Genomic DNA, 13,278 nt, shown 5'->3' with positions numbered 1-13,278 from the left:
GCACACATCATCCATTGTGCAACAGCTTCTATTATTTGGTAACTAATATTATTAAAGGTCAGTTTCCATTTTTTTATATACCAATATCCAAAATGTCATTATAAAAACATTTCTAAACTGTGCCCAGTGACCCATAGTAGTAGAGTTTTATTTGCCGAAAAAATGTGAAAAATAATCTTCAGATATATGACTGAAAAAGGGGGTGAACAGGCATGTTGTAAGAGTAAGAGAAATAACTAGTGGACAGCCTATATGCTTCATTGATACTCACCCAATGGCAAAAAAATTTGGGTAGAGCCCTCATGTGGAGAATCTTTGCTAGGTCATGGAATAGAGTGGCATAAGGTAAAAAGCTGTTGATGAGTACTGAACTGCTTTGTTAGAGGAAGCACCCACATACATCATCTTATTTGACCTCCCTCCCTAAAGTCTTTCCTCTCTGTAATCCATCTTCCAAGTAAGTAACTGCCAAAATGATATCCTTTTTTAAAAAAATTTTTCCAATCATATGTAAAGATAATTTTCAACATTCATTTTTGTAAAGTTTTCTTCCTCTCACCTTTCCATCCTCCCCCCACACTCTAGGATAGAAAGTAATCTGATAGAAGTTATACATGTACAATTGTGTTACTCATATTTCCATATTGGTCACTCTATGAAAGAAGAATCATAATAAAAAGTACTAGAAGGGAAAAGCAAAAAAACACATTCTAAAAGGTGAAGCTAGTATGCAATTCAGATTCCAAAGTTCTTTCTTTGAATGTGGATGCCACCAAAATGGCATATTCTTTTTTTTTTTTAGTTTTTGCAACACAATGGGGTTAAGTGGCTTGCCCAAGGCGACACAGCTAGGTAATTATTAAGTGTCTGAGGCCAGATTTGAACCCAAGTACTCCTGACTCCAAGGCCGGTGCTTTATCCACTACACCACCTAGCTGCCCCTAAAATGGCATATTCTTAAAGCACAGATTTGACCATGTCATTCACTCCCAATGGTTTCCTATTACCTCTGGGATCAAGTACAAATTACACTACTTTGTATTTAAAGTGCCTCACAATCTAGCTCCAATGTAGCCTGATTGGTTTATTATGCTTTTCTCACTTTCAGGAACTCTTCAGTTTAATCAAACTGGTCTGCTTTATGTTCCAGGAATTCAGGTTTCCAGTTTTTCCTTTGTTGGAAGGATATATTTAGATATATAAGATCTATAGCATTCCATTAGGACAATCAGAAATGCAGGCTGGTAAATGTTTTATATTTTGCCTAATTGTTGTACACCTTGCATAATCTAGAGCTGCTAGGAGCAAGATGGATAGAGTGCCATCTCTGAGTTCAAAGCCTCAGACACTTACTAGGAAATATCAAAGCGCTCTAGTATCTTTGCTCAGAAAACCCCAAAAGGGGTCATATACAACTAAAATGACTGAGCAACAAATAACTTTCAGCCTAATTTATAAATTCTCTTCTCAAAATCACAGAATTTTTTAACTAGAACAGCTATAGAGGTTCTTATGGAAGTTTTGATAGTGAGTACCTTTATGGAGGATCAAGAGGACAACAAAATTTCCAGTATTACCCAGATGCAAAACTAGAAGAACTAGAAGGTACCTCAATATCCAACTAATCTGATATCTTTGAGTTATTTTCCAGGTTGTCCTAGAGGTTGGCATTTTCTCTTTCTTCATCTCCACCTCTTTCACTCCCTGATTTCCTTCAAGGCTCATCAGTTCAGGTTGTCTCCTCCATGAAGCCTTTCCTGATCTCCCCATCAACTAATGCCTCCTTTTTCAGAAGTCACCTTGAATTAATTTTGTGTGTTTTGTGAATACTTACATGTATATACTTCATTTTATCTAAGTTCCTCTAAGTTCCTTAAGATCAAGGTTAGGTTCATTTTCATTCTCTCTCTACAGATAAATACAACAAATCACTGTAGTGTCTTAGTACAGTACCTGTTCCTTTTTTTGTTTTTGTTTTTGTTGTTGCAAAATGACTTGGCCAAGATCACACAGGTGATTATGAAGTCTCTGAGGATATATTTGAACTCAGGTTGTCCTGACTTCAAATTAATCCACTGCATCATCTAATTGCCCAGTATCTGATACTTAAATTCTTGATTTGCAAGCAAATCAACCCCTGATCAACTGTTTGATGAGATCACAAATGCATTGAATATTTAAAAAAATAATTTGATGCTGTAAATACTTCTCTCCAGTCCTAATCCTAATAATAAAAATTTTTAAAAACTCATTAACATCTAATTATATAAGGGACCCCCCCCCAGACTGATAATTTGTATTTAAAGGATTATGTTTCAGGGGGTAGAAAAAAATCTTGAAGCATCCTTTATTTCTGGGCTTATTATGCCAAACACTCTCCTTTACCCAGCCTGAATATCAGTTATCCCCAGTAAGAAACCCCAGAGCCACAGACTTCCTCATATAAACAAAAGGTTTACAGTTCTATACTTGCATCTGGGTAATACTAGAACTGTTTGGGGAAGTTTTAAATTGGTATTGGTGTTTATTCTTTAGTAGGAATTTAGATACCCTTTGAAGTTCTTGTTCAGGGCTTTGGCTACCATGACTGACAGTTAGGTGGTTTGAGACTTTGATAGATGTTTCTTCACTATACAAACCTCCAGAGCTCATCTTGTTTAATCCTTATCCTTATTGTTCTCATGATCCTCTATAAAAATACTCACTGCCAAAACCTGGATAATAGCCTTTATAGCTTTTTTTTTTTTGCAGGAAATGATTTTCTATTGTATTTCAGCTTAGATTTCATGTGTTATTTGCTTTCTCATCTCTTTAATCAGAAATGCAGGCTGACAAATCTGTTTTATATTTTGCCTAATTGTTGTACACCTTACAGTCTAGAGCTGCTAGGTGGCGCAATGGACAGAATTCCACTTCTAAGTTCAAATCTGGCCTCAGATGTTTACTAGGAAATGTCAAAGCACTCCATCATCTTTACCAAGAAAACCCCAAAAGGAGTCATAAAGACTCAGACAGCTAAAATGACTGAACAACAAATAACTTTCAGTCTAATTTATAAATTCTCTTCTCAGAATCACAGAATTTTAAAACAGCTACAGAGGGTTTTATGGAAGTTTTGACAGTGAATAGAGCACCAGACCTGGAGTCAGGAGGGCCTGAGATCAAATCAGACTTCAGACACTTAATAATTACCTAGATGCGTGACTTTAGGCAAGTCACTTAACACTGCCTTGGGGTGGGGGGGTGGGGAAGGACAATAGAGACAAGAATTAAACAAGTTGATCTGGGGAAGTTTGTAATGTACTGAAGGGGTATTCCTATCAAAGTCTCAAATTACCTATTCCTAAACAACAATACCAATCTGAAACTTCCCCAAACAGTTCCAGTATTTCCCAGATGAAAAATGAGAAGGTACCTCAACATCCTTCTAATCTGATACCTCCAACAACAGCATGTCTGACAAGTGATCACCCTATTTTTGTTTAAAACCCTCAAATGGAGGGGACCCCACTATCTCCCTCCTTGACATCAATTTAAATTTGCTTCTTTACAACATACATCCATTGCTTCTGTTCTCTAGAGCCAAGAAGAACTAAACTGATCCTTCTTCCACACCTTTGAATGACCTGGTTTAGTTTGGTTTGATGACATGTTTTTTAGAAATTAATAGTTTAAATGGTGCCCTGGTTCCATATCCCTCTTCCCCCAATCCCCATGGATTTTCACTGTTTTGTAAAGCAGTAATATTTATAACATCTGCCAATTTCTTCTATATTTAAAAAAATGCACCATCAATATTGATATTGTCCTTGACTGCCATATCTCCTAACTTCCAAATCAAGTGACATATTGAAACTTTTTCCTGCTTCTTTTTTGTGACAATGCTTTCTATCAGTTCAGTTGGGTCCAGTTTACTACAACTGAATTTGACAAGCATTTATTTAATATCTAGTTTTTAGATACCAGCAGCTATAGTATGTGCTAGGGGTGCAAAAAAATAACAAAAACTCAACTGTCTGTCATTCAGGAATTCATATTCTAAAACAACATGTACATAGTTAAGTGAATGCAACATATTTGTAAAAGAGATTAAAGAGTAAGTCTCAGGACAGAGAAGAATGTTAATAATAACCAGATGGATGGGGCAAAGTCTCCTATAGGATGTGGTGTTTGAGCTAAGCCTTGAAGGGATCTAGATTGTAAGAGGTATAGGAGAAGAGAAGGGACAGGACATGAACAGAGCCTGTGCAGATGTAGTGGAGCAAGAGATTGAGTGCCCTATATGGAAAACAATGGCAAGTAGGTCAGTTTGACTGGCATTTCAAGTGCATAATGAATAATGTGAAATCCTGCTAGAGAGATCAGTTGATGTAGTTAAACTGTGATTGGAACTTTGATGATCAAAATCAATGTCATTTTCCATTTTCTGCATCAACAGATTGTGTAAATAGATGGGGGTAGGACTGTTGCCATTGGACACATTGTTGTAATTCTCTCTTCTAATCTCTATTCTTTTTTCAGATACAATACAGTTCTGTATCATAGACCACCAGAGTAGGGAAATGACTTGTCCAAGATCAGAAAGGTAATTAATGGCAGATCCAGGACTGGAACAGAGTTCTACTGAATCAGGAGGCAGTGAGGGTGCTCAGTGGTTAGAGCTTTGCTCCTAGAATCAGGAAAATCTAAGCTTAAAACTGGCCTAAGACACTTACTAGCTGTGTGACTCTGGGCACTTAACCTTTGTTTGCCCTAATTCACTGGAGAAGGAAATGGAAACCCACTCCTGTCTCTTAGCCAAGAAAATTTCATGGACAGTTTGAAAATGGATATGAATAGATTGACAGCTAGGTGGCACAGAGGATAATATGCTAGGCCTGAAGAAATAGAGATCCATCTTCCTAAATTCAAATCCAATTTCAGACACTTACATGTTGTGTGACCCTGGGCAAATCACTTAACCTTGTTGACAAATCTTTCCAGTATCTTTAGTAAAAAAAAATCCCAAATAGGTCCCTTAGACATGACTGAACAACGAAGTTCAGAGTTGGTTTCTCCACAATCTGACTGTCCTATTTAAGCATCCTTTAGAAGGATGGAGGTGGGGTAGCCAGAGATGTATGCTTTTTAAAGTTCTCCCCCCACCATACCCCACACAGTATTTAGTTTTATAATTATTTGATGTATTTATCTTCTAATATTGCATATTTTAGCTATCTGTTGGTGTCTATCTCACCAATACATAGTTAATAAACACCACAGGTATTTGTTATTCTCCAGCTTATTTTACAGATGATAAAATTGAGGTAAATATGGGCAAGAAGTACCTTTTGTAAATTTTCCATCTCTTCTATCACTCAGCACAGTGTCCTATAGAGTATAGATACTTCACTACTGAATATTTGGGAGAAGTAAGAGGTAAGATGCTAAAACTGTGAATTTTCATTGGGCTCAAAAGTTGAAGAAAGTCACTACCTCTACTCCTCTTCCAAGGGCAGTGCCAAGATGTTTAATTAAGCAGTGCATCTGCTGAATGATTGCCCCCAACATTTAATTATTTGATAACTCAGAGCAAGATAATATTGAAACCAAGTGAGGTAAGGAGTGGGGAGGAAGTCCTGTAATTATTGAATGGAGATATATTAACAATGTAATTAATTTTCCCATTTAAGAACTAGGTGGGAAATAAGTTGCAATGGAATGCTATTAGAGACACTGAATAGAAGCCAAAGCTAATGACTTTTTTCTTATAAAACATCAGTTGGCAATGTTATTGGCATCATCTTCACAAGCCACTTATTAACTGTGTATAAACCCTCAGACTTGTGGTACAGGATGTGGTATGCTACAAGTTATTCACAAGCTCCAAAATGAATTCTCCTTTTCCCCATTTACCAGAAGTATTAAACCAAAGAATCAAAGCTGAAGGAATGTCAAAAATTGTCTAGTCCTCTTTATTTTATTTATTTTGCTAGTTCAGTCTTTCAGAATTGCATTTCACAAGCTAGCTACACTTTTCAACCTGCTTTTAATTTAATAATAATAATAACCACTCAAATTAAATGGTGCTTTAAAGTTTGCAAAACTCTTTACTTTATTTCATTTGGACACCTTGCTATAATTATCTACAATTACTTTGTGAAGTAGCTACCACAGGTATTATTATCCCATATTACAGAGGAGAAAATTCATTCTCAAAGGCATTAAATGACTTGCCTCCAGTTACCTAGGTACTAAGAAGCAATAGCAAGATTTGAATCCATTTTTCTGACTCATAGAATCACAGAATTTCTAAGCTGAAGGGACCTTCAATGGCCATATAACAATCTACATTTGGAAAAAGAATCTCCTTTGTAACATATCCAGCAAATGGTCATCCAGTCTTTGCCCCAAAACTTCCAATGAGGGGGAAATCTATTATTTCTAAATACTTAAAAATACATATCATGTCCCTCCCAAGTCTTTTTTTCTTCCAAGTTTGAACATCCCCAAGCTCCTTCATCCTTTACTAATATATCCTGAACTCAATACCTCTTATCACCATAGTTGTCCCTTCTCTGGGGGACAGCTTTCTAGTGTATCAGTATCCTCCTTGGAATATGGGGTCTACAACAATTCTAGATGTGGTCTGACCAGGGCAGAGTATAGTGGGACTATCACAATCTTACTTCTGAATTATCTAAGATCTCAATAGTTTTCTCCACTATTGCTGGACATTAGAGGTGGTGGGCTGAAAATGGTGACATTTTTGTACTTAATGTCTCCTTTTCTACCACACTGTGATGACTACTTTAAAAGTAGGAAAGGGGGGTGACTAGGTGACACAGTGGATAGAGCACCACCCCTGGAGTCAGGAGAACCTGAGTTCAAATCTAGTCTCAGACATTTAATAATTACCTAGCTGTGTGGCCTTGGGCAAGCCACTTAAACCCATTGCCTTGCAAAAATCTTTTTTAAAAAAGCATGGTAAAAGTAGGAAGGGGCCATATATAGGATAGGGAAATTAGGAAATAAGGAAAATGATCCTTGAAAGGGAGCCCTTGAGACTTACCTTAAGTAACTATATTGAAAACTAGCTAGATGGTGCAGTGCATAGAACATTAGACCTGGATTCAAGACCTGAGTTCAAATCTTATCTCACCAGATGTGTGACCCTACACAAATCACTTAACCATATTTGTCTCTTTTTCCTCATCTATAAAATAAGCTGGAGAAGGAGGAGGCAAACCACTCCAGGTTCTTTGCCAACAAAATTCCAAATGGGGTTGGAGAGTCAGACAAATATATAACAAAACAATGTGTAATCAAGAAGAAGTTGTTACAATGGTTGAAAGGTATTAAGATAGCCTGGGAGTCAGGAAACCTTAGGACTATCCTTAGTTCTACTATTTTGTTTTTTGGTCAATTCTTTTCAATTTTATAGGCCTATTGTCAGATGAAGGGGATGGAAATAGATGATTCCAGTGGTCTTTCCATGTCAAAGATTCTGTAATTCTAAAAGAATGTACACATTAAAGTCATCTACTTGGTGAGAGCCTCAAAGAAAAGAGGGACCATTTCTTAATTTTCTATGTAACCCATGGACTTCTGGGGAGGAGACTAGATGGTGGCATGAAGCTAACTTGCTTCTGGAACTTTTCCCTATCAAAGATAAATGAAGCCTTTATTCTGACACTCACATTATAGATCCCACCAAGAAAAAGAGAAGATTCAAAGAAGTTTTCAATTGTAGACATCGTGGAGGATCTTCAGTGAAGATATGTTTCTTTGGGGGAAAAGAGAAAGTAAGTTCCAGGAGGCAGTAAAGCAAGGAAAGCCAGCGGGAGGCTTTTAGCCACAGTGCAATCCAGGTCCCAACAACTTAAGAATAACAGAGGTCCCTGCAGCTAAATAGCAAGCCATCAGGAAGGATCCCAACCCCAAACAAAGTCTGAACCCTGAGAGTGCCAGGGTAAAAGACAGGACTAGGTCAGGAACAATCTTCTGTTAAGTCAGAACCTGGACATAAAAGGGGAAATAAACCTCTTCAAAGGTAAGGCCTAGACTGCGGATGCAACATCTTGGCCAACAACAAGCCAGGGATCAGACCCCCAGCCCTAGCAAATAAAAAAGCTTGGAGCTATACTCCATATGCCCCAGAAGCAGAACTACAACAACAAAAATGAACAAAAATTATCAGTATTAAAAATGTAAAGGCTGAACTAAAGAGTTAATTTGGAGCTACTTTGCCAAACTATATGCCAATAAATTGGACAACTTGAGTAAAATGGATGAATATTTACAAAAATACAAATTACCCAGATTAACAGAAGAGGAAATAAGTCGTTTAAATAACCCCATTTCAGAAAAAGAAGTTGAAGATACCATCAATAAACTCCTAAGAAAAAATCTCCAGATCTAGATGAATTTACAAGTGAATTCTACCAAACATTTAAGGAAAAATTAATTCCTATTCTACATAAGCTATTTTAAAAAATAGGAGAGGAAGGAGTTCTGCCAAACTCTTTTTTATGACATCAACATGATGCTGCCTATCTAAACCAGGAAGAACCAAAACAGACAAAGGAAATTATAGACCTATCTCCCTAATGAATATTGATGCAAAAATCCTAAATAAAATTTTAGCAATGAAACTACAGCAAGTTATTACCAGGATAATACACCATGATCAGGTTGGATTTATACCAGGCAGGCAGGGATGGTTCAACATTAGGAAAATATTCAACGTAATTAGCCATATAATAAGTAAAACCAACAGAAATCATATGATTATCTTAATAGATGCTGAAAAAGCCTTTGATAAAATACAACATCCATTCCTATTAAAAATACTAGAAAGTTTAGGAATAAATGGAGTTTTCTTTAAAATAATAAATAGTATCTGTCTAAAAACCATCAACAAATATTATATTTAATGGGAATAAACTCAGAGCATTTCCAATAAATTCAAGGGTGAAACAAGGGTGCTTATTAATACCATTACTATCCAATATAGTATTGCTAGCAGTAGCAATAAGAGAAGAAAAAGAAATTGAAGTAATCGGAATTGGCGATGAGGAAGCAAAACTTTCACTCTGCAGATGATATGATAATTTACCTAGAGAACACGAGAAACCCATCTAAAAAACTCCTTGAAACAATTAAAAATTCAGCAAAGTACCAGGATATAAAATAAACCCACAAAAATCATCAGCATTTCTATATATGAACAACAAAGCCCAAGAACAAGAGATAGAGAAATTCCATTTAAAATTACTGTAGACAACATTAAAATCTTGGGAATCTCCCTCCCAAGACAAACCCAGAAACTGTATTAACACAATTATAAAGCTCTCCTCACCCAAATAAAGTCAGATCTAAATATTTGCAAAAAATGTCAAATGCTTATGGTTAGGTCAAACTAATATAATAAAAATGACAATTCTACCCAAATTAAATTACTTATTCAGTGCCATACCAATCAAACTTTACCGAGCTAGAAAAAAATAATAACAAAATTTATTTGGAGCAAAAAAAGGGCAAGAATAGCAAGGGAACTGAAAAACATGTAAAGGAAGGTGGCCTAACTCTACCTCCCAAACTGTACTATAAAGCAGCAGTAATCAAAACTGTCTGGTACTGGTTAAGAAATAAAGTAATGGATCAGCAGATTAGGATGGGTTCAAAAGAAACTGCAAGAAATGACTACAGCAATCTACTATTTGACAAACCCCAAAACATCAGCCTCTGGGATAAGAACTCACTATTGGACAAAAATTGTTGGGAAAACTGGAAAATAATACGGCAAAAACTAGACATAGATCCACATCTCAAAACCTATACCAAAATAAAGTCAAAATGGGTACAGAATCCAGACATAAAGAGCAATACCATAGATAAATTAATAGACCAAAAATACTCTGATCTATGGAAAAGGGATAAATCCCCCTTGTTTGGGGGATTAGAGTACATCATAAACTGCAAAATGAATGCTGCCAAAATTAGAAGAAAAGCAGAAAGTTGGAAAACAATCTTTGCACCCAGGGGTTCTAATAAAAGTCCCATTTCTAAAATATATAGGCAACTGCATCAAATTTATAAGGTCACAAATCATTCCCCAATTGATAAATGGTCAAATGTCACACCGATTGATAAATGGTCACAATGAACAGACAGTTTTCAAATGAAATTAAAACTATATGTAATCACATGAAAAAATGCTCCAAATCACTATTGATTAGAGAGTTGCAAATTAAAACAACAATGAGGTATCATCTCACACCTATTAGATTAGTCCAGATGACAAAAAAGGGGAAAATGATCAATGTTGGAGAGGTTGTAGGAGGATTGGGACATTGCTACCTTGCTGGTGGAGTTGTGAATGGATCCAACCTTTCTGGAGAGCAATATGGAACTATGCCCAAAGAGCAATAAAACTGTTCATACGTTTTGACCAAGCATTTATAATTTTAGGACTATATCCAGAAGAAATTGTTCCAAAATATTCATAGCTGCTCTTTTTATAGTGGCAAAGAATTGGAAATTGAGGTGTTGCCCATCAATTGGGGAATTGATAAACAAGTTATGGTACATGAATACTACAGCACATTATTGTTGTATAAGAAACTATAAATGGTTGAACTCTAGAGAAGCATGGAATGATTCTAGAGAAGTATGGAATGATGCTGAGTGAAGGGAGTAGAGTCAAGAGAACAATGTACACATCAACAGCATTATGAGATGAACAACCTTGATGGAAGCAACTCCTCTCTGCAGTTCAGAGAGTAGGACAATTGTATTAGACTTGTAATGGTCTATATTATCCCCAGTCAGAGGCAGAAAAACAAAAGAAAACACACAGAAAAAAAACACCCCTACTGAATCTCTTTCCCTTAATCCTAATTCATCATGTCAAAAGTTACTAATTTGTAAATATGCTTAACAAAATATGTATGTAAAATGCTCACCTGACTGTTCCCTACTGAGGGGAGGGAGTGGGAAGGAAGGGTGGAGGGAAATTTTGTAACTTGGAAATATGCATGTACAAATGGATGAAAATAAAAAGTAAATTAAAAAATTTTTCTATGTATCCACTCAACACATGCTGAGTAATACATGATCAATAAATTCTGAATATTGGACTGATTACAATATGCCTCTTATGTCCTAGTCAATAATGCTACAAAGACAAAAATGAATGCTGCGAGTGATGATAAACATCTGCAAACCCTAATATTCTGGAGGTTGAGATTGATTGATTGAGCTAGAGTTCTGTTGGGCTAATTCCTATAGGATGTTATACATTAAGTCTGGCACCAGTATGATGAGCACTCAGGATTAGGGGATAGGTTGCCAAAGAAGGGCCAACTGGCCCAGGTCAGAAATGGAGCAGGTTAAAACTTTTGCCTTGGACTGGGTCAGTGAGTAGTGAATGTACTTACAGCCTGGATTAGATAGGGAGTCTCTGTCTCCAGAGAGACAGAAGGAGGGAGGGAGAGAGGAAGAGAAAGGGGAGGGGGGAGGAAGGAAAGGGGAGAGAGGGAAGAGAGGGAAAGGAGGAGGGGAGAGAGAGAGAGAGAGAGAGAGAGAGAGAGAGAGAGAGAGAGAGACCAGAACAACCCCTACCCTCAAGTAGTTACACAGGTGAGCAGAATCAAAGATCATGGTCTGAATATTGATTCCTTTATCAACATCTGTGCAAGTTCACTACACTTGCAAATGTGGGATACTGACTACATAAGTGGTGTATAGGATTGACATATGTTAGTAATTAAGGGTAATTAACAGGACTATTCTAATAATGAATGCTATTCCCAGTTTAGCAAACAGATCTCATATAGAAATTTTGTTTTTACTTCTTGAGTATCCACATACTTCCCAGGTGTCCCAGAAATTAGATATCCTTTTTTAAGAGGTGCACTTTCCCAACTTAGTTAATAAATAATGGGCCAAAGGTATTATAAAACTATTCAGATCAGTTCATCAATATGTTGTTTTTCCAGTCATTTCAGTCATATTTGACTCTATATAAATCCATTTGGGCGTTTCTTGGCAAAGAAAATGGAATGGTTTGTTGTTTCTGTCTTCAACTCATTTTACAGATGAGGAAACTGAGGCAAACAGGGACTTGTCTAGGGTTACAGAGCTAGTAAGTTTCTGAGGTCAAATTTGAACCCAGGTCTTCCTGACTCCAGACCTGGTACTCTATTCACTGCATCATCTAGCTGCCCAATTTTATTAGGGTACTGGAAGCAGATGAGGATATTAGCAAGACAGCCCATCCAATATGTCTTGAAATGTTGAATTCCCAAGTCTCCTATCAGTTACAAAGACACTGAACAAATAGGACACAAATCAATAGATATATACTGGGTTTGGAAGACCATATTTCATTGAACAGTTTCCCATATTCAGATTAGATTGTGTTGTACCTATAGGTCAAATCTAGTAGAGATGTGTCAATGATTAGTTCTGGGTGTCCTTACTTTTCAAGAGTCTATATAACTCCATAATCATCTTGGCAAATGGTTCTAGGCTTCCATTGGAAAACTCTTTTTTGAGCTTTGCTGCTTGTTCTAAGCCAGGCTATCTAAAATATGGCCAGTGGGCTGCCCCATAGTGTGATTTTATGCAACTTGCCTGGGGGTTTTAATTTTCATGAGGGAAAAAATAAAATAATAATTTGCATGGAATATATATATTAGATTTTTTAATTCCATCACTAATAAATAATCTCATTGATGTTAATTTTCTTTTTTTTAAAATAGTATTATAGATGGAACACATCACATGGAATTTTCAATCAATTTGTGGGATGTGTTCCACCTGTACTATGCAGACTAGTTAGTATGCACTTACTTTTATACTGTTGTGTTGTCACTTTGTTGTTTTGTATTTGCTTTTGTGCTTCATGTCTTCATCTGTTGTATTGATGATGCATGTTCCTCCACTTTCTAAGAAGTTAAAAGTACCATGATACTTTGTGGTGCTTGTTAAACCTAACTAAGGTAAGACTGCAAATTACTATTATATTAGTGTACTGTACTTTTTTATTCTGGGTGCAACCTTCAAATAATTATTTTATTTTAATGCAACACTAAGATAACCTAAGGTTGGATGACCCTGGTATAAGCAATGCATTGACAAGAACAGGTGCTTCCAGTACTAGGTTAATTGCACCACCTTTCCGACTTTGTGGCAGTGACTATGTCTTGATAGCACTACAAATATATTGAAAGTTCTGGAATTTTAGGCTTATAAATAAGGAACAGCTAGGGGCACCATAGCTGAATAGTTGTA

Source organism: Macrotis lagotis, chromosome 1 (genome assembly GCF_037893015.1).
Source record: "Macrotis lagotis isolate mMagLag1 chromosome 1, bilby.v1.9.chrom.fasta, whole genome shotgun sequence".
In the NCBI taxonomy this organism is placed as follows: Eukaryota; Metazoa; Chordata; class Mammalia; order Peramelemorphia; family Peramelidae; genus Macrotis; species Macrotis lagotis.
The sequence above is the reverse complement of the archived record's forward strand: the minus strand, read 5'-3'. Positions refer to the sequence as shown.